Raw genomic sequence first — 23,904 nt, forward strand, 5'->3', positions numbered from 1 at the left:
CCCTGGACAGGCTGTGGCCCAGAGGCCCAGATGAAAGTGGCCCAAGACCCACCGGTGGATTCTTACCCACAGTTTGAGAAACACTGTTCTATGAGGCTTATAGAAATGTAAACAGATTTACGCACCAACCTCTCTCTTCCCAAATGCTGGCAGGTGAAATCCAAATTTGTTCTGGCAAAAGGTAAGTCAGCCAATGAGATTTAATCTCATCGGATCAATGGCCCATCTAGTTCAGAATCCTGTTCTAACAGTGGCCAACCTGATGCCTATGGAAAGCCTGCAAGTGGGATATGAGCACAACAGCACTTGGTCCACCTGTGACTTTCAATAACTGGCATACTGCTTCTGATAGTGAAGGTAGAACATAGCCATTGTGGCTAGTTACTGCTGATAGCCTTGTCCTCCATAGATATTGTTACAAAAGAAGGCACCATTTCCACTCTCTGCCGAGCGGTAGCGAGATTCCAGGGGGTCCCAGGCATTCACCAAGACTTTGTGCTTCTTCGGAGAATTGAAGATGTGGCGTAGTTTTAAGAAATATGGTTTATTCACCTATTTGCACCTTCAGTCTGCATGGAGTCAAGATCTTACAGCACGGTCACTTCAAGAAGGGCTTGTTCCCCACAGAAATGCAATACTGGAGGCATCTCTCCCAGCCAGTCTTCAGGCAGCCTGCCCAAAATGGATCTCAGTCTTTGTTCTCCTCCTTCAGTCTTTGTTCTCCTCCTGAAAGGCCACTTTAATCTGGGCCTCTGGGCCACAGCCTGTCCAGGGCTTCCTCATTTGACTGCCTCTTCCCTTAAACATGCCACAGCCTTTTGCATGGACCAATGCCAGCACCAGCTTGCCAATGACTCTCTTTTCCTGTCACCTTACATCCAGTTATCCTTGGCAACCTTCTGTCTGCTCAGGCCCAAGATTCCTCTTAGATGGGCCATCAACACCTTTCATCAGGTTAATGCCTCTATCCCAGGTGAGGCCCTGGCTTGGAAAGGAAGCTTAGCCTGTATTTTTCCAGTGGCCTGCTCTCTTCCCTTCTATACTCCAAACAATCAAAATCCTACCATTTATTAATTTCTAGCCCCCCCCCCCAAAAAAACCTCACAACAATATAAACAATGACAATTAACGGTTCGTAAGCAATTAGGTTGCATTCCTAACCATGTCTATTTAGAAGTAAATCTCATTGAATTCTATTTTAGATGGGGTTAGGACTGCAGCCTTGGTTAGCACATGGGAACTCTTTAATGGAACAACTGCTTCTTTCTGTGCTTTCTCCCCACCTTCTCTGCTTCGCCGCTCCATCCTCTTCCAGTAATGCCACAGTATGACATATTCAACCATTCCTTAACAGTGGAAAACTTTCCCTTCCCTTCTTCAAAACTTCCTTACCCAGCCAGATTGCCTCATTCACTGCTATAGCAGCCTATGAATTAGGACTTAGGTTCTTATAAATTAGGACTTATGTTTTCTGAATGAAACTGCCCTGACCTGGTCAAATTCAATACGACTCTGTATTTGTCCGCTATAACTTTTTTCAGTAAAACACTAAAGCAAAAAGTAACAGGACTAGATGAATTAAAATTATGTATATGCCTGTGCCTTTGCATTCTACAGTGGATAAATTCTTTCCTCATCTGTCCGATGCTGGCAAATAATTTTATGAATTGACATTTTGTGACACTTCAACTTGAGAATGGTGTGGGATACTGTAATTTCCCCCTGTTACTACTAATGCATAATGATTTTGACTTTAAAAGGGTCAGGCTTTTTAAGTTTAGAAGACTGAAATACTATATGCCTGCAAGATGTTTCTGTGCACAATAATTTGGTGTGCCAAATGGAGAAATGCACTTCTTAGCCACCAGTCATGTACAGTGAACCATGTGCTCTGCAAATGGCTATTGTGATTCAAAATGGCTATCACACACATAGACATTAAGCGATGTACAGAGATAAGCCATTGAAATACATTAGGCAGTCCAAGAAACTGTTGCAAAATACTCCTTACAAATACCATAGAAGAAAGCTTTTCATTTATGGATACATTTTGCATAGGAACATGAAGATACATTTATTAAAATTTGTTATATGGTCTTACAATTTTTTTACTGCTGTCAGAATTTCCTGGTGGCAGTGAGACAGGGATATATCTAGTCCAATAACTGAGGTGAGGCCTTATGCTTCCTGAAAATGTAGAAACTAGAAACTTGAGAAGCTGCCTTATCTAGAGTCACATCATAGGTCCATCTAGGCAGTCTGAACACATAACACCAAACCTAGTCTGATTGCACTGACTACCAGTTAGTTTCCAGGCTCAATTCAAAATGCTGGCTTTGATTTATAAAGCCTATAAATGGCCCCAATACCTCTCTGTATGCCTTTCCTCATATAAACAAGCTCAGACCCTGCCATCACCTTAGGCTCTTCTGTATGAGCTCCTCCATGGGAGATTTGGAGAGTGTAAGCCAGGAAATTGGACACCTAAAATGGTGTCCTGGGGGGAAAGTCGATGTCCAAAATTTCCCATACATTTTTTGGTTTGGTTTGGTTTGGTTTTCTGGGGGGGGGGGGTTCTGCTGAGCAGCGGAAGGAATGCCCCCCCCCCCCCGTTATGTGGAAGACCCAAAGTGTGCTTGCGCCATCCTGAAGTCCTTCTGGTAAGCAACTGTGAACAACCTGCTGGGAAGCTAGCACAGTGGCTCTGCCCCACCTGACCACCTTTTTCTGACCCAAGGTCCATCAGCTGAAGCCAGAAGTGAAATCATGACTCAAGCAGGTGGAATTAAGGAGCAAGATGCAACGGAACACCTACTCAACCCAGGAACTTGTGATCAAGCTCATGGTCCTTTCATGCAAGAAGCCCTTGCTGGTTTTCTCCTAAGCATTCTCTTTCAGCAGCGTAATTTATGGAAGTGAACGCTCTTTAGTAATTGTTATTGTTATCCAGCTGAGAGTCAGAAACCCTTACAAGTTACCCAGTGAATCAACAATAGATTCTGATCTACCATCTGGCCACCACTGGCAGACTCTGGGTTTAATCCCTGGCATCTCCAGGTAGAATTGAAAGACTATGAAGAGCTGCTTCCAATCCACACAGACAATACTGAACTAGATGGATTTTCCTTATGCAAAGCATGTGCTCTGGCACCAAAATGCAACCCACCTCGCAACAAAACCAATGTTTAAGCAATGTAAGAACTGTTTTTCCATAACTGTCAATGATAAAGAACTTGGCCCTCAATGTAGAAATTAATTGGAACAGGGGCCTAGTCACTACCTTATCAGATCTGTGGCAGCAGATGAATTGTACCATTTTGGGAGAGGCCTGCTATAAACAATAAGTATTTATAGCAAGCCTTAAAAATAACGTTGATGCCTGTGTACAGGTTCTGTAATTGAACATCAGAGCTCTTTTATTTTTAGAACTAAAATGCAAAGACATGGCAAAGTTTCATGACTCTAGAGTAATACAGGACTTCAGCAATCAGCTACAGGGTCACGTACAGTATCTTTAATTTCACCTGTTGAGTGCTTGCGTGAATGTTTAAGGGCCCCAGAGGACATGAGAAACCATGGAAGAGAAACACAATCCCTGTGAAGATGAGGAAAATATTGAAGAACAGCCAGGCAGGATCATAAATAACATGAAAGACTGGCTCTGCTCTCTAATGCTCTCATAAAGAGTTCTCTCAAAACTCTTTTTGGCTCAGCCATGTGAAGGGCTGTGCTGACGGGCATTGTATGAGGCGCATGCAACAGCACATGTCACACCCAGCAAACCACACCCAGATTGTTGCTTGGGGAAGCATTTAGGCTAAACCATGTTATTTTTGTTAGCCTTAAAGGCCATATCTGGCCTGGGTCATTTCCAGACCAGCCAGGGCGATGGAAACTTTTCCCCACTGCTATCATGCACCTCTCCTGCACATTGATCCAGCATTAATGTGAAAAATTAAATTGAGAGTGTCTAGCTCTGCCTTGAAGTATCAACCAAAAGGAGAAAGACTCACCTTAGTTTTCAGTAGTGGTCAGAGCATTGGACTAGGACCTGGTAAACCAGAATTCAAATCCTCACTCAGCTATTAGGCCCAACTTCACAAGTTTGTTGTTGTTTATAATAACAAGCTTATTATAAAGAATGTGGGACATACTTAGTTAAAAACAATGCATAGAATTGTCATGTAAAATATTGCAGACTCACATGAATCTGCATTTGCACAGAAAAGTTGAGTATAGATTTTAGTATGAATGAATGAATGAAGAAGCAAACAAACATTCATTGATATGAATATTATAGTCTTACAGAATCACAGAACTGCTTTTGGTTTTAAAACAGCTGTGGAAAACCCTTCAGGGGCTGACAGATGAGGGATGGATGAATCTGACAAGCTTGGTTTCTCTGTGTTTCATACTTTTCCAATCCTGAATTCAGTTTTCCCCTTTCCCCCAGCACTTTTTGGGGAAAGGGGTTAATGTCTGCGTGAATATTTTTGTGCGTTTCTCCCAAAATACATGTTTTGACGCTCAGTTTTCTCAAGCAATTTTCCCTAATGCATTTTGTATGTTTTTCTCACTAATATACAGTTGTTTGTACACACTTTCCCCTCATATATGTTTTTAGGTAAACAATTTTTGGGTTGGAGAGCAAATTTTGAATAGTCGCTGAGTTTTAACTGTGTGCTGGTTCATGGTGTGCAAATTAGGTGGGTTCCTATTAATGCAAATGAAAATAATGCTTCTTTCACCCCCAGTGTAAATTCATGTAAGGGGGAAAATATGCTGGGATGGGGAACTTGGATCAGTGGGCAAAATATTACACAGAGAATCACTTCTCAGGCCTGTTTCACTCTCAGATTCTTGCATCACAGAATTGCTTCTCTTTTTAAGAGCAGACGTGTCTGTATTTAATGCACATGTGCAAATCACATGTGGCAGCCCCTCAGAACTATGCATACCTTGTGACAGTGAGAGCTAACTTTACTATGAAAATGGTATGAAACCTTGCCAAAGTCACATGTATTTTTGTTTCAAAATAAGGGAGGGGCTGAAGTTTAGAAACCTTCCTAAGATATAACATAAATGGAGCCTTTAAGCTTCCTAAAAGCAAATGTGATCTGTAGATTTGCTCAGCATGTGATTTTCACTATCAAAAGTTTTAAAAATAATAATACTTAGGTAATTTAATCAGAAGCACTGAACTGTACTTTTTTAAAAGTTACCCACTGATAGGATATGCTTCTTGACTCTAAATATGTTTTGGATTTATCTGAGGTTTGAAATAATTGGACCGGCTCTTAATTGTGCCAGCACAAAAAAAGCTGGAATTATTTTTACCACTTCAGAAAACTCTTAAAGTAATTTTACTATACGGCTGACTTACTTGACATTCTTTAAATGTTGTAAGAAAGAGAAGAATTAATCATGTGATTTATTTTATTTTATTTTTTTGGCTAAATAAAGGCCAAATCATGCTTCCAGGCCAAAAACACGGCACTACTTCTGGCATTCTGGTTATTATGATCAATGCTATGGTAAAAAGCAAGGTGATGTGAGAAGGAACAGCACATCTTATTTTTCAGCTGTTCCCCATAGAAAGCATGTGTTCCACATTTCCCTTCATTTTTTGAATCTGAGGGTTTGTTCACACATTCTAGTAATGTTTATTTTCTCTGTGTGATCATGAACACAATCACATGGAGAAACTTTAGTGCAAACCAGTCGTTTACACAAACCAACGGTTTCTGTGTTTGAAGTAGCTTGGCTGAAAAATGCAGTCTTGATCGCTGAAATGACTGCAGCTATCCTAATGTAATCAGCTGGTCGGCCCTAGCATTCTGCAGAAGGACATGGCTGCCTCAGACACTAGAGGTTGAGGGGCAGGGAATGAACAGAGCAGTGTGTGCCAAACAGCCTGCCCTATGCTTCTAAACTAGCCAGTTTTGTGCTCAGATGTAATGGAGGGCATTGTCTCATTGCTAATACTGAAGTAAGTTTCAACTGCCCGTCTAAACTTAAAAAGCCAGCTTTTGTACATGGGAAGGCACCATCTTGCCCATTACCTTAGATACAAAGGTTTATCTGGAGAAGGAGAAATGAGCATTTTGGGGGCGGGGGAATGTTGTGCAGTTGGAAAGCTGACATGCCGTTTGAAGAATGGAGGGAAGAGAATTAGCTTTGTTAGGTACATGTGTCTGCTAAGCACCTAAATGAAAGGCAATGTGAGAGCCAGTGTGGTGTAGTGGTTAAGAACAGTAGACTCGCAATCTGGGGAATGGGGTTCGTGTCTCCGCTCCTCCACATGCAGCTGCTGGGTGATCTTGGGCTTGTCACACTTCTTTGAAGTCTCTCAGCCCCATTCACCTCACAGAGTGTTTGTTGTGGGGGAGGAAGGGAAAAGGAGATTGTTAGCCGCTTTGAGACTCCTTAGGGTAGTGATAAAGCAGGATATCAAATCCAAACTCCTCCTCCTCTTCTTCTTCTTCTTCTTCTGAATGTCAGGAACAGCATGTACACAAATTACATGAGGATAAAAAACACCAGTTTCAATACTTAGAACAAACTGTCCAAATCATATCAAGCATCTTTTTTTAAAAAAAACTAGAACCTCCTCTTCTTCACTTTCATCTTTGGGCAGCATCCTGAAATAAAGAGTGAATCTTCAAAGTACTCTTTTGTGTGTTGCGCCTGCTAGTTACTGAACCAAGGTGGATTCATAAATGAATTGTTGCTTTATAGAAGTTATTAGGTAAGACTGACCCCTATAGAGAAACTTCCAGTCTACTATAGAAATATTCTACTCAGACTACTATAAAACCTTTTCTTTCCTTGGTACAATATGTTCAACATTTAACCTTTTTTAATGCTTGGTTTTGTCCTATGCCATCTATGTATATTTCAAAGTTCATTCTTTCTAGTAAGTATAAAAACACATGAAAACTCCCTAGGGGTATTTGGTGTCAAGCAAAGCATTCCATCAGTGATATGGACCAAATAAGAGGAAGAGCTAAAGGCACCAGCTGAATGACCTGTTTCCTATCTTTCATATGTAGCTTCCAGCTGTTTAAGATGTTGAAGGGACCCACTGATCTTGGAAGATGCGCACTCTGTCCTTTGAGTATACTAGTGAATAAACAGGATAATAGAAACTGCAAAAGACTATGGGGCTCTGCGGTAGTGAATTGCATTGGTCAGCTGTTTCAGTAAACATTTCTTTTACAATGTATTAATTTAATCAAGCAACTCCTATTTATTGCCATAAGAAACTGGACAAGCAGCTGTTTCCTATTCACTTATTCCAAATGATTCATGATTTTATGCAGGTTTATCATATCCCTCACCCTACACCTATGTAAAAAAAAAAAGTCATCGTCTTTTATCTTCTCCACATGTGGAACATGGTTGCTGTTGAGTTTTGTGTTTTTTCCCTTTTCCAGTTCTACTACATCATTTTCATTTCAGGTGGGGTTACTAGATTTAGATAGCAGACAATTGTGGTTACACCACTGACATGTTATTTCCTGAGTCCTCCCCACCCCTTTCAAATGTTCTGTTTCCCTTTTAATAATTTTGTCTGACACCCTGCCTTTATGTCTTTGGTGGGCTGAGGGCATGCCTTTGTCTTTGGTGGGTTGAGTTGCAACACCACCATTGTGTACGCACCATTAGAACTATTTTATTACCTTTGTCCTTCATTCATAGGGACAAGGGTGGCGCTGTGGTCTAAACCACAGAGCCTAGGGCTTGCCGATCAGAAGGTTAGCAGTTTGAATCCCCGTGACGGGGTGAGCTCCCGTTGCTCAGTCCCAGCTCCTGCTCACCTAGCAGTTTGAAAGCACATAAAATTGCAAGTAGATAAACAGGTACCACTCCGGCAGGAAGGTAAACGGCATTTCCGTTGTTGCTCTGGTTTCACCAGAAGTGGCTTAGTCATGCTGGCCATATGACCTGGAAGCTGTCTTTGGACAAACACCAGCTCCTTGGCCTATAGAGTGAGATGAGTGCCGCAATCCCAGAGTCGTCAGGGGTACCTTTACCTTTACCTTCATTCATAATTTTGAACAAATAGGATGAATATTACATGGCATCTTGTGTTGTAATGCCCGGGTTGCTAGTGTTGTGAGGCCCTTTCATAATTACGCAAAACCTCATTTAGATGTAATTGTGTTCAGTGGTTTCATATTATTTACATTAACCTGCCACCAGTAGTCATTGGAGGACATTGCTGAATTACTTGACTCAATTGCTTGAAAAGCTTAAGGATTTAAAATAAAATAACAAGAGACTTTGGCCAGGAAACCTTGTCAATTTATAGTCCTCCTCCCTATAAAACAGATGAATTTAGTACATTTACTGGGTTGTAAGACAAACAAATGTGGTTACCTCAGTATAAATGAAAGCTTTAATGAGGCAGCCCTTGCTTGAGTGTTTTAGAAAGTGTTCCAAGATTTTATTCATGAATGGACTTTCTTTGCTTATTCATGTAAAGTTGTTGACCCTTCAAGCTTGTGTCTGCACAGGCTGCATGGTCAAGGGCCCTGTTATATGTACAGCAATCCAAGTGAATGAGAGCTATGTAAATGTAATCTGGAAAACACTCAGATGAAGGGTGGATTATGTCTTACTTCATGAAATATATGCATTTGCGTTTGCACAGGATGTGACTTAGCCATGAAAGGGGTGGAACAGAATGCTAAACTTCTCATGTTGACATCAACCTTAGGGTTGTGTGCACTTGGAAGTGTGCCCCACTGATTTCAATGGAAAATATTTGCGAAGAAGGATACTTATGAGTGCAGCCTTAAAGAATGATATGCAAAAGTTCTGTACTGCACTAAGTTGACGCTGCTCTCTGCCGCACCAGAACAGGTTGCCGGGTTGTGGCAAATTCCTGGTATAGATGCAGTTCAGAGGCTGCCTAGATGAGATGCCATTGAAGATGAGATGAGACCCACTGGATTCATTTGTATCTTTAGAAAGATGAACAGAAAAACCTCCTTATCAACAGAGGCACAATATGTTTTCAAAGACTGACTAAATTTTGTATAATTAGATGTTCAGATACCCTGCATATTTCATGTTATATTTGTCTTCTTTAAGTAAGTGGTGGGGAACCTCAGGCTTGGAGGAAGAATATGGCCCTCCAAGCCTCTCTGCCTGCCCTCATAACTATCCCTAGGCTGTATCCCTCACTGGCCTTGCTTTACACCACAGGCATTTTTGCCTGGCTGGAATGTGCCATCGAACTCTGTTAATGCCTAATGCTTGTCTGGATAGAAGACACAGATGGCTGAGTCAGTCTGGGCAGAAACTAGCTTACTGTATAAAGGTAACATTTAGACTCATTGGCCTCTGGCTCCACCCACCACTAGCATGTGACCCTCCAATGGTTGGCCAAAAGTGGACTCAGAAAAATTCCCTGCTTTGCATAGTGGCTATCAAAATGGTTTCTGCACTGGATTTCATTTCTCTGGATTTCTATTCTCTGGGTTTCTATTCCCCATATAATTGCTTCCCCTATTCATTCATTTATTTTCAGTGCCCTCCCACAAGAGCACAACTGCAATTATGCAGGAAGATCTTTATTTTTATTTTTAAAGCAAAAAAGAAAAAAAATCATCTCTGGTATTCCAATTTGAAACTGGACTCTGGGCACCATCCATCCTATTTAAAATGCCTCCTGAAAGCAACAGTTTCCATCAGCCTGTTCATCCTTTTGTGGTGCCGCTGTTGGTATCACTTTGACACATTTCCCCATTAATTGCTGGTGCCCACTTTCAATTGCTTTAATTGCTTAAAAAACTCACCATTGTACAGTTCCATTTTAAAATCAAGTTTTGATTCATAAATTCGAAGCCCCAGATGAAACGGTACATATGAAAGGCACACATTCTCCTTCACTCTTGAGTTCCAGGATTTGTATATGCCCCAGATGCATTAATATAATCTAGATTTCTTTCCCTTGTCATAGAACTGAAAATGATTAACTACTTCACATGAAGAAACGTTTTGGCCCAAATCCTCCTTCATGTGTTCCATTTTACCGAGTTGTTGTGTCATTCAGGTTCATATATTCAGACTATCCCAAAATGAGAGTTTAAGGGAATTACATATCCTTGCATAAAACAAAACAACATAACCTCAATAGAAATTAAACCAGATCCAAATAAAATATCATGCGTGTGCGCAAAACACCTTGATTCCTACTATAATGGCATTCCTAGCATGGGACTAATTATTCTTTGGTATGTGTGGAAAGGTATTGCATCTAACTCACCATTTGTCTCTCTATCTACATGTAACCTATCCATTCTTTAGGAAATCAGCCCTGAGTGCTCACTGGAAGGACAGATCGTGAAGCTGAGGCTCCAATACTTTGGCCCCCTCATGAGAAGAGAAGACTCCCTGGAAAAGACCCTGATGTTGGGAAAGATGGAGGGCACAAGGAGAAGGGGACGACAAAGGACGAGATGGTTGGATAGTGTTCTCGAAGCTACCAACATGAGTTTGATCAAACTGCGGGAGGCAGTGGAAGACAGAAGTGCCTGGCGTGCTCTGGTCCATGGGGTCACGAAGAGTCAGACACGACTAAACAACTAAACAACAACAAAGATGTAACTTTAACTATATGGAAGCTTGCTTCCGAGTGGTGATTCCCCACATCTGAGTGTAATCTCTCGTGCAGTGGACCACGCGAATGCTCCTGACCATAGGGAAGTTCCCTGGCCCCTTTCACATGTTGAAAACACATGTGAAGGGGTTGTGTAGTTGTACTGGCCTGCTGGGGCCCCTTAACAACCACATTATGTGCCAGCATTTGACAGCTGTGTAAAGGGAACTTTATGCCTGTGCCAATGTACGCATGTGGGGTTTACAACATGCAAGGGGGAAATCCCGATTGGTTCAGAAAAATCTCAATCCTAAACCTCTGTTTAAAACTTTCCTCTTCAGTTTTCATTTGAGCTTCTCTCTCCTTTTGATAGACAATATGAAATCAAGCCCACACCTTGTTCTACTGAATCTTTAGAAGTCAGATTGTGTGAAAAGCAAAAATGGACTCTGCCGTGAAAGCCTGCAGCCATGTATATATGTACACATGAAAGTAGGCATGGGGTGAGAAACTCAATTTTGTTTATATTTTCATGAGAAACTGCATAATATGCATTTCTTGGCTCAAAGCATATCTATCCTTTCAAATCTGCACCTTTCTGAATTTTGCAATGCAATTCATCAGCCAATGTATACAAAAATGTGTATATTGAGGGGAAATTGTGGAAAACACATACAAAATGCATTGCATTAGGGAGAGAGAGAGAGAGAGAGAGAGAGAGAGAGAGAGAGAGAGATGTTTTCATTAGAATAAATCTTACTATTCTTACTAAAATGCTGACAAATTTCCATAGGGAAGTGCAGATTGTTGAAGATATGTAGAAAACAAATTTAAGACTGGAAAAATGAGAAACCGAGTGAAATTGAAATTGACAGATTCATTCATCCCTAGTGGAAATAAACTGTTTCTATTCTAAACTGTTATTGATTTAACTTGATCCCAAAATGTATTTGCTTTAAAACTTCGTATAAAGCAAACAAGGAACTTAGTTTAAGGAAAAGGGTAAGAATATATTTTTTCACGTCGTGATTTGTTTGCATTTTTTTCAGGGAAATATAACTCCTGAAAACTGTTGTGTAAGCTTACATTTTGTGTTATTTTGTACAGCTTTACAAACCAGTGCTGCAGTTACTTTGCACAATATGAAGATGGGATTACTGGAGCAAGTTGACTTGTATTTTTGGTATATTCCAATACTGACCATTTTACTAAAGATTTTTAGTACACAACATAATGGCCCTGATCCAGAGAAATGTCTACCCACATTAAATTAAACAGGACTTACTTTTGGGTAGACCTGTATAGGATTACACTGTAAATTGTGTTTAAGTCACAATGGAAGAGAAATACAACTTGCTTTCTCTCATATATGAAGAAGGACTGAGTCACATTGTTCAGTCACAATGTTTGAAAAGTTCACATCTTCCAATCAGATTGTGATGTCCTTCCCAAAGTGTGAGTTAAGTAAAAGATCATGCAACCAGATGTTAAACTAGAGGCCCTAATGGAAAATGCTGCCCTTTTTTGTTTTTTTATAGGGAAAAATACACATTTCTAAGAAATAGGAAAACAATTAAGCAATCACATATTTTTATTTTCTGAAACAAAGGAAGATATAATAGTCAATTTCTGTGTGTTTTTCTCCAGATTAAAAAAAAGTATTTGTAATAATTCCAGGAAAGTATTATCTTTATTTTAGTTTGCCTTAAATAATTATATTGGAGCAATTCCATTGATGTCAGTGCCTCTAACCTGTGGCTGCAATCCTGTGCACATTTATCTTGGACTCTGGGAGTAAATCCAACTAAACCAAATGGGGCTTACATCTGAGTAAATACTAAGAATTGCTTTGCAAAGGTTTGACTATTGTCAAATATGAAAAATATGTGACTTCAGAGTCTGAACAAGATTTTTTATAATAAATAATAATAAAAATAAAATTTATTATTATTATTGACATTTTACTCTGGATGGTGGAATTTCTTTTTAGGTCATGTAATTGTAGTTCAAAGTTTGATGGAAAGGACCGTAAAGGGGGAGATGGTCCATGCCTAGTGGTATAAACATTGTGATACATTTACAAAGTTCTTAACGATGCTGAACATTAGAATATGCTTAATCCGGATAGCACTGAAAGTAGACTCTTTTGTTATTGGAAAACGTGTTTTCAGATGCATTTGAAAAGGAAAAACTCATGCAGTGGAATCATTGCAGGCATGGTCCTCCTCACATTATCTTTAGTGGAAAACTGAACACTTGGAAGGGTGTTTTGGTAAAATATATGTTAATTTTTCCAAATACACTAATTTTCCAAATAGCCAGTTTGTTTGCTATTTGGGAACTTACAAACTGGCTGTTGCTAGCCAAGTGGTGGGAAAGACGGACAGTTTGCATGACCAACTCATACTGTGGAGGGGAAAATGTATTTCAAGAAGCAAATGGAAAATAAGACTGAGGATTTGATTCTCTCCCTTTTTCAAGCCTGCACAGTGAGTACAATTAGTGCTGCAATTAGATGTGACTTGTGGGATGAAGGGGGGAAAGAATACTGGAAATAGGAATGTGGGCCAAATTATATAGTTTTCTGCTACACTGACACAAATCCTGTGATCTTGAAAAGGACTGTATCAAAGAAAAACTTAGTATGTGACATGCTTTTGTCTATGGTGTATGTGTATGTCTGTCTGTATGCTTGAATCTGCCCACATTTGTGCAATGTACCTGAAATCAATTTAAATTTACGTAACATGCCAGTTTGCAGATTAAAAGAAACATTAAATGTTTACACACTGCTGTTGTGTTTTTCATTTCCATATTAATGGTTCCAAAATGTCATTCAGTATATTCTCTCACTTTTCCACGCCACCCCTCTGGTGATAGGAAAGTTTCCTTGTCTCACTAATTGTGTAAGTCTAAAAGCAAATGTCATTTTTGCAGGGGTGGGTGGGTGAAAATCAACAGACTGGAACACTGAGAACTAGAATTTCCATAGAGTAGTGCTTCAGTCCAGAGAAGAAAGATCCCAAAAGGGCATTTTCATGGCTGGAGCTGATGTTGTCTCTGTTCATTAAATTGGAAAACATTATTACAAAGCAGTAGGGTAAAGAATTTCAATAACATCATTCCTTCTATTTGCCATGTTCAGTGGTTGAGTGCTTATCCTTATGAAGGAAAAAAAAAATGCTATCATCCACACACAAGAGGAACATAGCTGTGTGCTTGGAAGAACCTCATCTGGGGACCACAGGCTAACTTAGGGGTTACAGAAGAGGCTGTGTAGTATAGCTCAGTGAATCTCCCAGGTTCCCCATGAATCTCCATGTAGATTCAGTTGCCACTCCATTGGTTTCTGTATGTGAAACCATAGGGGTGCTTCCTTTGTCTGTTCCCTCAGCCAGTAAAATATCTTGGTAAAACCCATTATTAATTTTACAACTGAGATGGAAATTTAATGAAAACTTTTACTTTATGTTTAAGCTGTTTGAAAAGGTCAGTGAAAAAGCACTCCAGGAAATGGTGTTGTACTTTCTGTAAGAATAGTCTAAGTTGCTTTGAAACTATACCTAAAGGTGGGAGCTCACATTACTGAATGCTTCTCTGTAGAAAAAGGTCTCCTGCACATAGATAGCTAACATGTCTTTTTTAAAATATATATATATATATATATATCTTAATTTTCATTTTTTCACATCACACTTAGAAGGAAGAAGAAGAAGAAGAAGAAGAGGAGGAGGAGGAGGAGGAGGAGTTTGGATTTGATATCCCGCTTTATCACTACCCGAAGGAGTCTCAAAGCGGCTTACATTCTCCTTTCCCTTCCTCCTCTACAACAAACACTGTGAGGTGAGTGGGGCTGAGAGACTTCAGAGAAGTGTGACTAGCCCAAGGTCACCCAGCAGCTGCATGTGGAGGAGTGGGGAAGCGAACCCAGTTCACCAGATTACAAGTCCACCACTCTTAACCACTACACCACACTGGCTCACAACTCACAACACATCAACCACGTTGCTTAAAAATATCAAATCTTACAATTCACTCTAGAAAACCTGTTCACATATTACCATCAGATCTTGGGGATTATAAACACAATCTTCATGACACATATAATCCAAAAACAGTTGCCACACATTATAGAAAAGATAGGGATTAGAATTCCCTTTGGTTGTATGAATCTGGCACATCAGCTTTTCTCGACAGGGCTATTGTCCATGCTCTGGAATACCATGCTTCAATGTTCAAGCCCAAGGCAGTGCACCATCGCATGACTATTTCCATACGTGCCACTGTGAGGAGGAACATCACAAGTTCTTTATGAGCAGCTGGTGGAGTTGACATGTCCTTTATTCCAAGTACTGTAAAGCGAGTTGAGGGAAAACTTGGAGATCCATTTTGTGTATTAAACTCAATTCCTGAAATACCAGAACACCAAATGGGCAAACACATCTGCAAAACCACCACAAATAATAACTAGCATGTCTGATACGCACGTAGAACCTGTCTTACATTGACTTCTACATGCAGTGATTCGAAAATAGAGCGAGAGAGAGAGCAGGAATAGACAACCTTTTTGAAGATCAAGGGCTGCATTTCCTTGGAAGAAAGTGGCTAGGGGGTCCCCAAGACAAAAAGGGGGAGGATCCACCCTCTCTCTCTCTCTCACACACACACACTTCCTCACCCCCTCCATCAGCCCACCTACTGCAGGGATCCTCAGCCTCGACTTGCCTCTGCACAGCCTCTCTCCTATTTATTCATTCATCATCAACCTTAGTTCACCTTCTTTCCTCTAAAATAACTTTCAATCATGTGAGCGTCAGCTGGATATTTTACATTCCAGTTTCTCTGGGTGGCATGGCTTTGAAGTACTAAATAGAACACATCTAAACAAAACTGATACAGTTTCATTTCAATGTATGCCTGCAGATGACTTATAATAATGCTAATAATCACATCTGCATAAAAGGAAGGTTCATTTTAAATTCATGTCATTCACATTATGCTGATGAGGCTTTTCTATTTTGGATAAGCTGCATTCTCTCTTCCTCTCCCTTCTGCTTTCTTTAGCGGTTAGTCTCTGTCATTGGCTCATCGCTGCCATTCTGCAACATGACAACTTCATTTGTACTTTATAAGGTCCCAACCCTAACTGAGAAAGTCTGCTCTGTGATGTTTGGGGGAAATGGTACATGTTGTGGCTTTCATCGTTTTGGAAATGATTCCAGCTGAAGTTTTACTTCCCAAAAGTGGGACTCGTTTTAACTGCTCATAAAATTCTCCCCACAACAGCTAGCTGCAGAGAAATTCTCCTGTTGTTTTTGGTAAGTTCACAAAGCCTCTGGAAAACACCTTTCAGTCATGTGACTAGCAGTCAAGAGCTATACATAAAAAGGCAGGGGGACCAAAATCCTCATTAATTTCCATGTACTGCTCTAGCTGCCTTCCTCGTAGTAAGATTTTGCCTCTTCCTCCCCTATTTTAAACAGAGGCACTGGTGGTAGAGTACACTAAGCCCAGCAAATGTCAAGCTTTGCTTTAAAATTATTGGTATTTAAGGGAGGCATAATACCATTAAGTCTAAAGCTATTAAGATTTTCTTAGTGAAAACACACAGGGCCATTTTATGCCGTTCTGACAGAGGGCTTTAAATTAGCCCCACTGTGCGGATGTTGTAGCTTTTTCTATTTCCCAGGGAGAAAATGTCAGGAGAGTTGTGGTGATGGCACTTGGTTTGTATAAGACTAATAAAAGGATCGAGATGTAGGCATGTTTCCCCAGTTCTGGATTCCCGCCCCCCTCCGTGGTCAGAACTTTGAAGTTTTTTAAAAGCTTTGTTCTCTTCCTCTTTGCCAGGCTAATAAAAAGAATTATTATTACTACCACATTTGTGTCTCTTGGATTTTTTTTTAGTTTTTATTTGGCTAATGCAAGTACTTTTACAACATAATTGCGCCGAAAAAGAGCAATTAGAATTAAAGGAGCCTTGGCCAATAAGTACAGCACTTATTGCAATTATACTAGTAACATAGGAAACCTGAAAGCCTACTTGAATTACCCAAATGATACTTTAAAGAGAGAGAGAGAGAGAGAGAGAAAAGAATTGCTTTTAAACTTAACAAAACTCTTAATTGGTGGGGGAAGGGTGGTTGATATGAATCTGTGGTAACCAGATTTGCAGTCTGAACTGTTCGTCTGCAACACTGTTGGCCATCAAAGAAGGCCTGTCTCACCAAGCTTTCTATTTTCACAACAGGATATCTGGTTTCTTTTATGAGGATACAGCTAGGTTAATTTGGTTTAGTGGTTTGCTGGAGGTAAGCATGCTCTTCACAGCGCAAACACCAAAATCCCCCCCTCAAAGCAGTTTCCTGCTAATAGCCAAGGTCTGATTGGCAGTTTTGCATTGTAAAGTGTGATTTGGTTGGATAAATATGTTTAGTCTAGTAAGCACTTTAGTGATTGAGTGTCTGTTAATGGATAAAGGTGGATTACGGTGAAACCTCTACAGGCTGTCATTGAGCACTTTAGAGATGTGAGATGTCAGAAAGGCAAGGGAGGCAAATTAATGGGGAACTGTGACCAAACTCGGCAAAACTTGGACCATATTTTAAACATTGGGTGGTGCTAATTTTTGCATAGTTTTGAAGTCATAATCTCACCGGAGGACCCATAGCCCGACTGAAGCTCCCAATCTGGCCTTACATTGCTGGGTTTTGTCTGGAAATGTAGACAGCGAATTTAAAGGCAGTTTTCAGCACTGCATGAATGTAACTAGGATGACTGTTTATGGTTCCTTTTAATAGATTCTCCTTTTCCACAAGAATTATAGATCCAGAGAACATGGCAGATTTCCCTTACTTCCGCTGCCTCTCCCCTGGAGTTCCCTCTTGTTGCTCAACTCCAGACTTCCAACCTCAGGTGCAAAAGGTCCGTTTTAAGGTATGTATATTGGAATGTAATTACTTTTGGGAGGGCATTTCCTTTCTGCCCACAATAAAGAAAGCATGATGCTAAAATGTTAAGAGTAAGCATATCGAATTTAAACAGCTGAAATTGATTCCTCCCCCCCCCTTTTTTTAATTTATAGGTGATATCCAATTAAGTTGCACTCAAGAATAGTACATTAATCGATGGAATCAAGTTGCTCAAGTCCACTGATTTCAGTTAGTCTACTCTGAGTAGGACTAGTGTGTTTTTTACTTCTGGAAATAAAAAATAAAAATTATTAGAGTATTTCTGAGCCAAGTCATTGAAAACAACAACATGGCAGTGTACAATAAAATCATTAAACTATTTTGAAAATAATACAATACAGAGCAAGGGACTAACAGCGGATCCAATTATTTATCTAAAAATGCTTGGTGGAACAGTAATGTTTTGGGCAGCCAGTGAAATATCAGAATTGTGATTGCCTGTCTGATTTTAACAGGAACTTTGTTTCAAAGTACTGGTGCCACCATGCCAAAGGCCTAAGTTTGCATAGAAACAAAACAAAGATGCGATAAGTGGGAAACAGATGATCTGGCTGATGTAGAAGGGAAAAGGTGGTCCTTCAGGTAACTCAGTCATAGGTCATTCAGGGCTTTATATGCCAACAGGAATACCTTGAACTCAGTTGCTGATGGAGTGGCAGAGCAGTTTTCAGTACCAATGTCATATGCCCATGTGGAGTAGCTCTAGCCAAAAGCTGGTCTGCCGATTTCTGCACTAGCTGCAGTTCCCAAACAAACCTCAAAGTTATGCTTTTTGTTACTGTTATTACAGAGTACAGTAATTCTAAGCATTTTATTTCATATACAATGTTTATATGCAGCTTGATTATAATAAAACCTGTAAGCAATTTCTCCCCGCAAAAGCCCTTTGATTTTCAGAGGGCATTTCCTGTATGGGTTGCAGCCTGTATTAATTATATATGAGAACTGATAAAAAATATAGTTATACAAATATCCAGTTTTCCCCAAAACAGCCTTCTCATCAATAAGATTTTAAGCGACATTTTTTTTCTTTTTTAAAAAAAAAATAATCTACCCTAATACTTTTACTAATATTCATGTACTGTGACACCACTGCTACATATGAGGATTTTTGTTTTGTTTAATAAGGGTAAATTCTACTTCTAAACCATCAACAGGGAGATATATATATATATATATATATATATATATATATATATATATATATATATATACACACACACACACACACACACACACACACACACACACACATACACGTATTCCCCACTCATGTATTCCTACAGAAGCCTTATATGAGGTGGTGAAAAGCAGCCTTTTCCAGTGTTATAATAGCTCACGGCAGAGTCATAAATGGATTTTTCAAAATGTTATGCATTTTACGGAAGGCTTAAGAAGTACCTTTTTTCTGCCATGGTATGGGTATTCAGTGTCATAGTTTATTCAACTTTAAATAGAGTAGGCCCATTGAAATTAATAGCCATTAATAGTTTAAGTCCATTAATTTCAGTGCAACTTCTCTGAGTAAAAATGTATTGAATACAACCCAATGGGCCAGATTCAGCTACCCTGTTCCACTAGCAGAAGCCAGCGTAAGGACTACTGCTAGCACAATGGGCTTCCTCCCCTCTCCACCCCACCACTTCCCCCAAATTCACTCTGGAGGGATGGGGGAACCCCCAGAACAGCATGCAAGAGAAGAAAATGGGAGGTTGTTCCAACAGGCGAGCAGAAATACATGCACTGACAGAACAATCTCCTTAGCTCTTGTACGTTGAATTCCATACTATGTTTTTCACCTGGAACATGGTTTTCCTATAGAAGCATCCTCAGAGCATCTCACTGATGTGAAGGCAAAAGTGTTGTGTTCTATGTGAGGACCATGGCCTGTCACTGCTGCGCGTATAAATAAGCCCTTAGAGACAAACTAGCAGCTATTCTGGTTTGGATACAAGCAACCAGTGACTGACAGTAAAGTTTCTGCCTAAATGTACTGCTCCTAAGACTGGACTGTAAGTAAAAAGCCTATCTTAACAACTTGTAAAACACACACACAGAGAGAGAGAGAGAGAGAGAGAAGTGTGTGCGCGCACACACACCAATAAGATTGTTTCAATATGACAGCTTTAAATCTTTCAAGAAAGTTGATGTTTAAAACATGTTTGGCTATGAGAGAAGCCAAATTCTGAAATATGTCTTATTTTGATAGTAGGCTTAAGGAAATATATGATGGTAGAACGTACTGGCCTACATATATGCAATTATGAATGAGCAAAAAGATATGAAGATAGCATGCAATGAGATATGAAAGGAGGAAATGATAGGTTTTTTATTTTTATGATACAACTCATTAAGTCATTTTTTCTACTGCTAGTAATCCTGTAGGAGATACAAACATTTAGAAATAAAATGATTAAAATGCAATTAATACATAAAGCATTTTATTAAACACTGCATACCACATAATAATCATCATAATCATCATCTCACTTCTTTGGAGGGGAAAATCAAACTGGACATCTTCCTTCAATTAATGCCCACCCCAGTCACCTTGTCTCCTCTCCAGCTTCCCCATTGCTAACTTTTCACACACATCTTCTCCTGTCACCCAAGCCACCGGCATGTCTCCTCCTTTTGGAACTGGGCTGGCCCTTGAACTGCTACATGACTGTTCCCCCTTGTGCCCATGCCATGGAAAGAGGGAATGGCTGAAGAAAGGAGAGCTCTGCACTCACATCTGGGGCCTCCATCTGTTAGTAATAAATATATTTAACCTGTGCAGCATTTACTGCATCTGATACAGTATTTTCTTGCCCTCACAAGCTATGGTGAAATAGGAAGGTGCTACTCCACCCAGCCGGGACGCGGGTGGCGCTGTGGGTTAAACCACAGAGCCTAGGACTTGCAGATCAGAAGGTCGGCGGTTCGAATCCCTGCGACAGGGTGAGCTCCCGTTGTTCGGTCCCTGCTCCTGCCAACCTAGCAGTTCAAAGTGCAAGTAGATATATAGGTACTGCTCCAGCAGGAAGGTAAACGGCGTTTCCGTGTGCTGCTCTGGTTCACCAGAAGCGGCTTAGTCATGCTGGCCACATGACGCGGAAGCTGTACGCCGGCTCCCTCGGCCAATAAAGTGAGATGAGCATAGCAACCCCAGAGTCGGTCACAACTGGACCAAATGGTATGGGGTCCCTTTACCTTTACCCCACCCAGCCACTGCCCCACCCCAATCAAAGCCTCCCTTACCTTGGTTGTGTGGCAGAAAAGCGGCAGTGACAACGAGGGGTTCCAGTGAGATCTTGCTGAAAACCACTGGTGGTGCTGGCTCCACTTCTCTGCTGGTGGCAGAAGTGGCAGGGTAGGTAGGGTGCCCATTAGGGCATCACTTTTGGGCTTCTACACCCAAGGCAGCTGCCTCAACCTTCCTCATGGGCAGGGCAGCCCTGGATGCCAGGTTTGAGGTGGTGTGACTTATTCGGGGTGACTCAAAGGGCTTCTCTGTCTCATCTCCATGCCTCCAGAGCAAGTAACCATTACATCACATTGGCTCCCACAGCAAGACTCCCAATCACCTAGGCAGTCAGGTCTTCTAGTTGTCCCTATGACTTTTTAAAATGTTGTCTTCTTATATTGTTCCCAGTCTTCCAGCTGGGTTGGGGAATAGTTCAACCAAGCTAGAAGAGTTCTATGAAGTCTTAGAAGATAGGATGCCAGTCAACAGGTGAAAGTTCAGCAGTGTGTCAGCAAAGTTAACACATATTTAGAGAGCCAAGTGTTGTCCAGGAAGTTACAGCCTTCCCCAGCCTAGTATCCTACAGATGTTTTGGATTACAACTCCCATCACTGACTGTTAGCATGCCCAATAGTCAGGGATTATGGGAACTGTAGTCCAGAATATCTCAAGGGCTGCAAACTAGGGAACCCTGTATTAGACCAATGAGGTTTTCCAACAGCTTGTTGCACCAGTAGAGATTTCTCTGTTCTGAAGGTTCTTCGGATTTTGGTCTCTGTTGCCCTTACTATCTCTATTCCTGGCTGACTGTCATACATTGCCTACAGAACCTGTGTTATGAGATGACTGGTAAATGCAGATAAGAAATGAATACACATGCATACATACATACACACACACATACAGTGTCAATTAAAGTCTCTTTAACCTTGACTTCCTTTCTCTTTGATCCCCTTTACAAGAACAATATCTCACATTTCACTTTTACAATCACTTAGGTGTACAAAGCCTTTGGAAACGGGACTAGAGATAGAGAAACGTTGCTTATGCAGCCATCTGGTGTGCTTTTTTATCACATTTTTAAAGGGCACTGGAACCATTGGATGGGCATGCTATTAAGTACTCATCCACTTATCAAGAGGAAGCAGCTGCCAGCCTGATAGCGAGCCCTTTCTTATAAACAAACTCCTTTGAGTATGAATATTATATTGGTGTCTTTAAGCTGACTTCACTATGCAGATAATAATATTCCAAAGGAATAGAATAGGTGGCAAAATTAGCAAATGAATTCAAACACCTTGACAGCATCGGATACAGCCCAGTGTCTTCTCAGATTCAGCCAGTCCTCAACTAGGGTCTTCAGTAATGATCAATAGCCATTTGTACCAGCCCTCCCTGGACAGCAATAGAAAAACAGCTGTTTCCACCTGGGAACTGTATGGAAGTTCTTTACAACTGTACAATAATAAACAGTGGGAAAGCTCAGCCCAGTTTAGAGCTCCTTTTGTTTGCACACTTTCACTATCTTTGCATTTGTTAGACTGTAATTTTCCTTGCAATTGTATTTTATCAGGCTATTGTTTGTGTAGCTTTGGATTCTGCTGCAAACATATCTCAAATAAAATAAATGCTCAATTATATACCTCCCCCGCTTTCTTTCTGCATTTGCAAGTACATCGTTACCAACTACAGAAGGCAGCTTGCATTTAGACAGAGTGCTCTTTAAGCAGCAAAGAATTACCCCTCCCTGGGAGAAAAAAAAGTGTAAATACATAACTTGATTTACCAGTTGTACGGCTCTAGGGTCTCAAATTCCCATAAATATAAGTGACAAATTATCAATAAATCATTCCTGGGCCTACCATATTGCGCCAATGTTTATTGAAATCCTCTACTAATAAATATGAGAGTCACCTTTCCTAGCTGTACCCTGAGAAACAAAGATGACAGCAATTACAAACAGACATGAAAAATGAAAAATATTACTTTTGCAAGTAACAATTCTTCCCAGGCCTCCGTGGTCCAATTGACCTGTTCTAGAAGAATACTTTATTAAACAAACACTGCACCAAATTGATACTATTTGTTCTATATCAACAAAATTGCAATCCATATAGTTTTGAAAGGGGAAGTTCTAACAGGTAACTCCTGACCTTGAGAGGATTAATTCCCTTCCTTTTTTATTATTAGTTGCAGATAATCTGTTTCAGGACCAAAAGGACTGTGTCTAAATAGCTGCTAATACTGTGCTGCATGATTTATGCTTTGAAATTCCAGTGTCACCACCATTAATCCCACAAAATTAAGTGGCAAGTGGAACAAACAGACGTGGCAATGTTCAGGGCTCAGTTATTACCCCTGTTATATTGAAATGTGGCATTATGGGCTGTGTGTCATAAATTTTCCCCCTGACAATATACCCAAACACATTTGGGTTTAAGTGTTGCTTACCTTGTATAAACAATGATGTATTGAATTGTCGAAGCAGGATCTGGCCCTTTATTCAATCCCACCCTCCACCTTCATACACACATCTCAAGAATTTCTTGAAATACAGATTTTCTCGTTTCTGAATCTGATATGAATAACAATTAATGTGTTAAGAACATCCTTTGATTTTAACTCTCTTTTCTTTTACAGGACAATACCTCAAGGGTATTGATAACAAAGATTCCCACCTTCAGGCAACTGAACCATGCTAGCTTCTAATTGTGCTTTTTTGCAGTTGTAAGGCAGTTCCTCACACCACCTGCATTAATAGATATAAAGTATGCTATGAATTTGTAACACACAGGTCTAATTCACAAACAGATACTGAAAGACAAGTTTTGGTGATGCTCCTCAGAAATTATAGAATGGTTATACACAAATGAAAATAAAAAAGACCCTTAATCACTTATATTTTAATAAAAAATTTAAAAATTGTCCAGTAGTGGCACCTTAGAGACCAGCTATAAGCTTTCATGTGCATGCATACTTCTTCAGATACACCAAGACACTTATACATACACTTACATTTTAAGTGAATGATACACAGATATACAGCATGTACACTTAACGCAAACAGATAGTGAGGACCAATTGTCAATTCCACA

The 23,904-nt window shown here is 40.2% G+C and overlaps 1 long non-coding RNA gene across 1 annotated transcript; it reads left to right on the forward strand.

The window, feature by feature from the left end:
• Nucleotides 1-155: 155 nt before the first annotated feature.
• Nucleotides 156-23,638, forward strand: LOC308594700. Its single transcript, XR_014011574.1, has 4 exons — nt 156-181; nt 15,896-15,927; nt 17,410-17,545; nt 23,450-23,638. It is a non-coding gene; the product is annotated as an uncharacterized lncRNA (long non-coding RNA).
• Nucleotides 23,639-23,904: the final 266 nt, after the last annotated feature.

The sequence above is a fragment of the Podarcis bocagei genome (genome assembly GCF_964188305.1).
Source record: "Podarcis bocagei genome assembly, chromosome: 9".
NCBI lineage: Eukaryota > Metazoa > Chordata > Lepidosauria > Squamata > Lacertidae > Podarcis > Podarcis bocagei.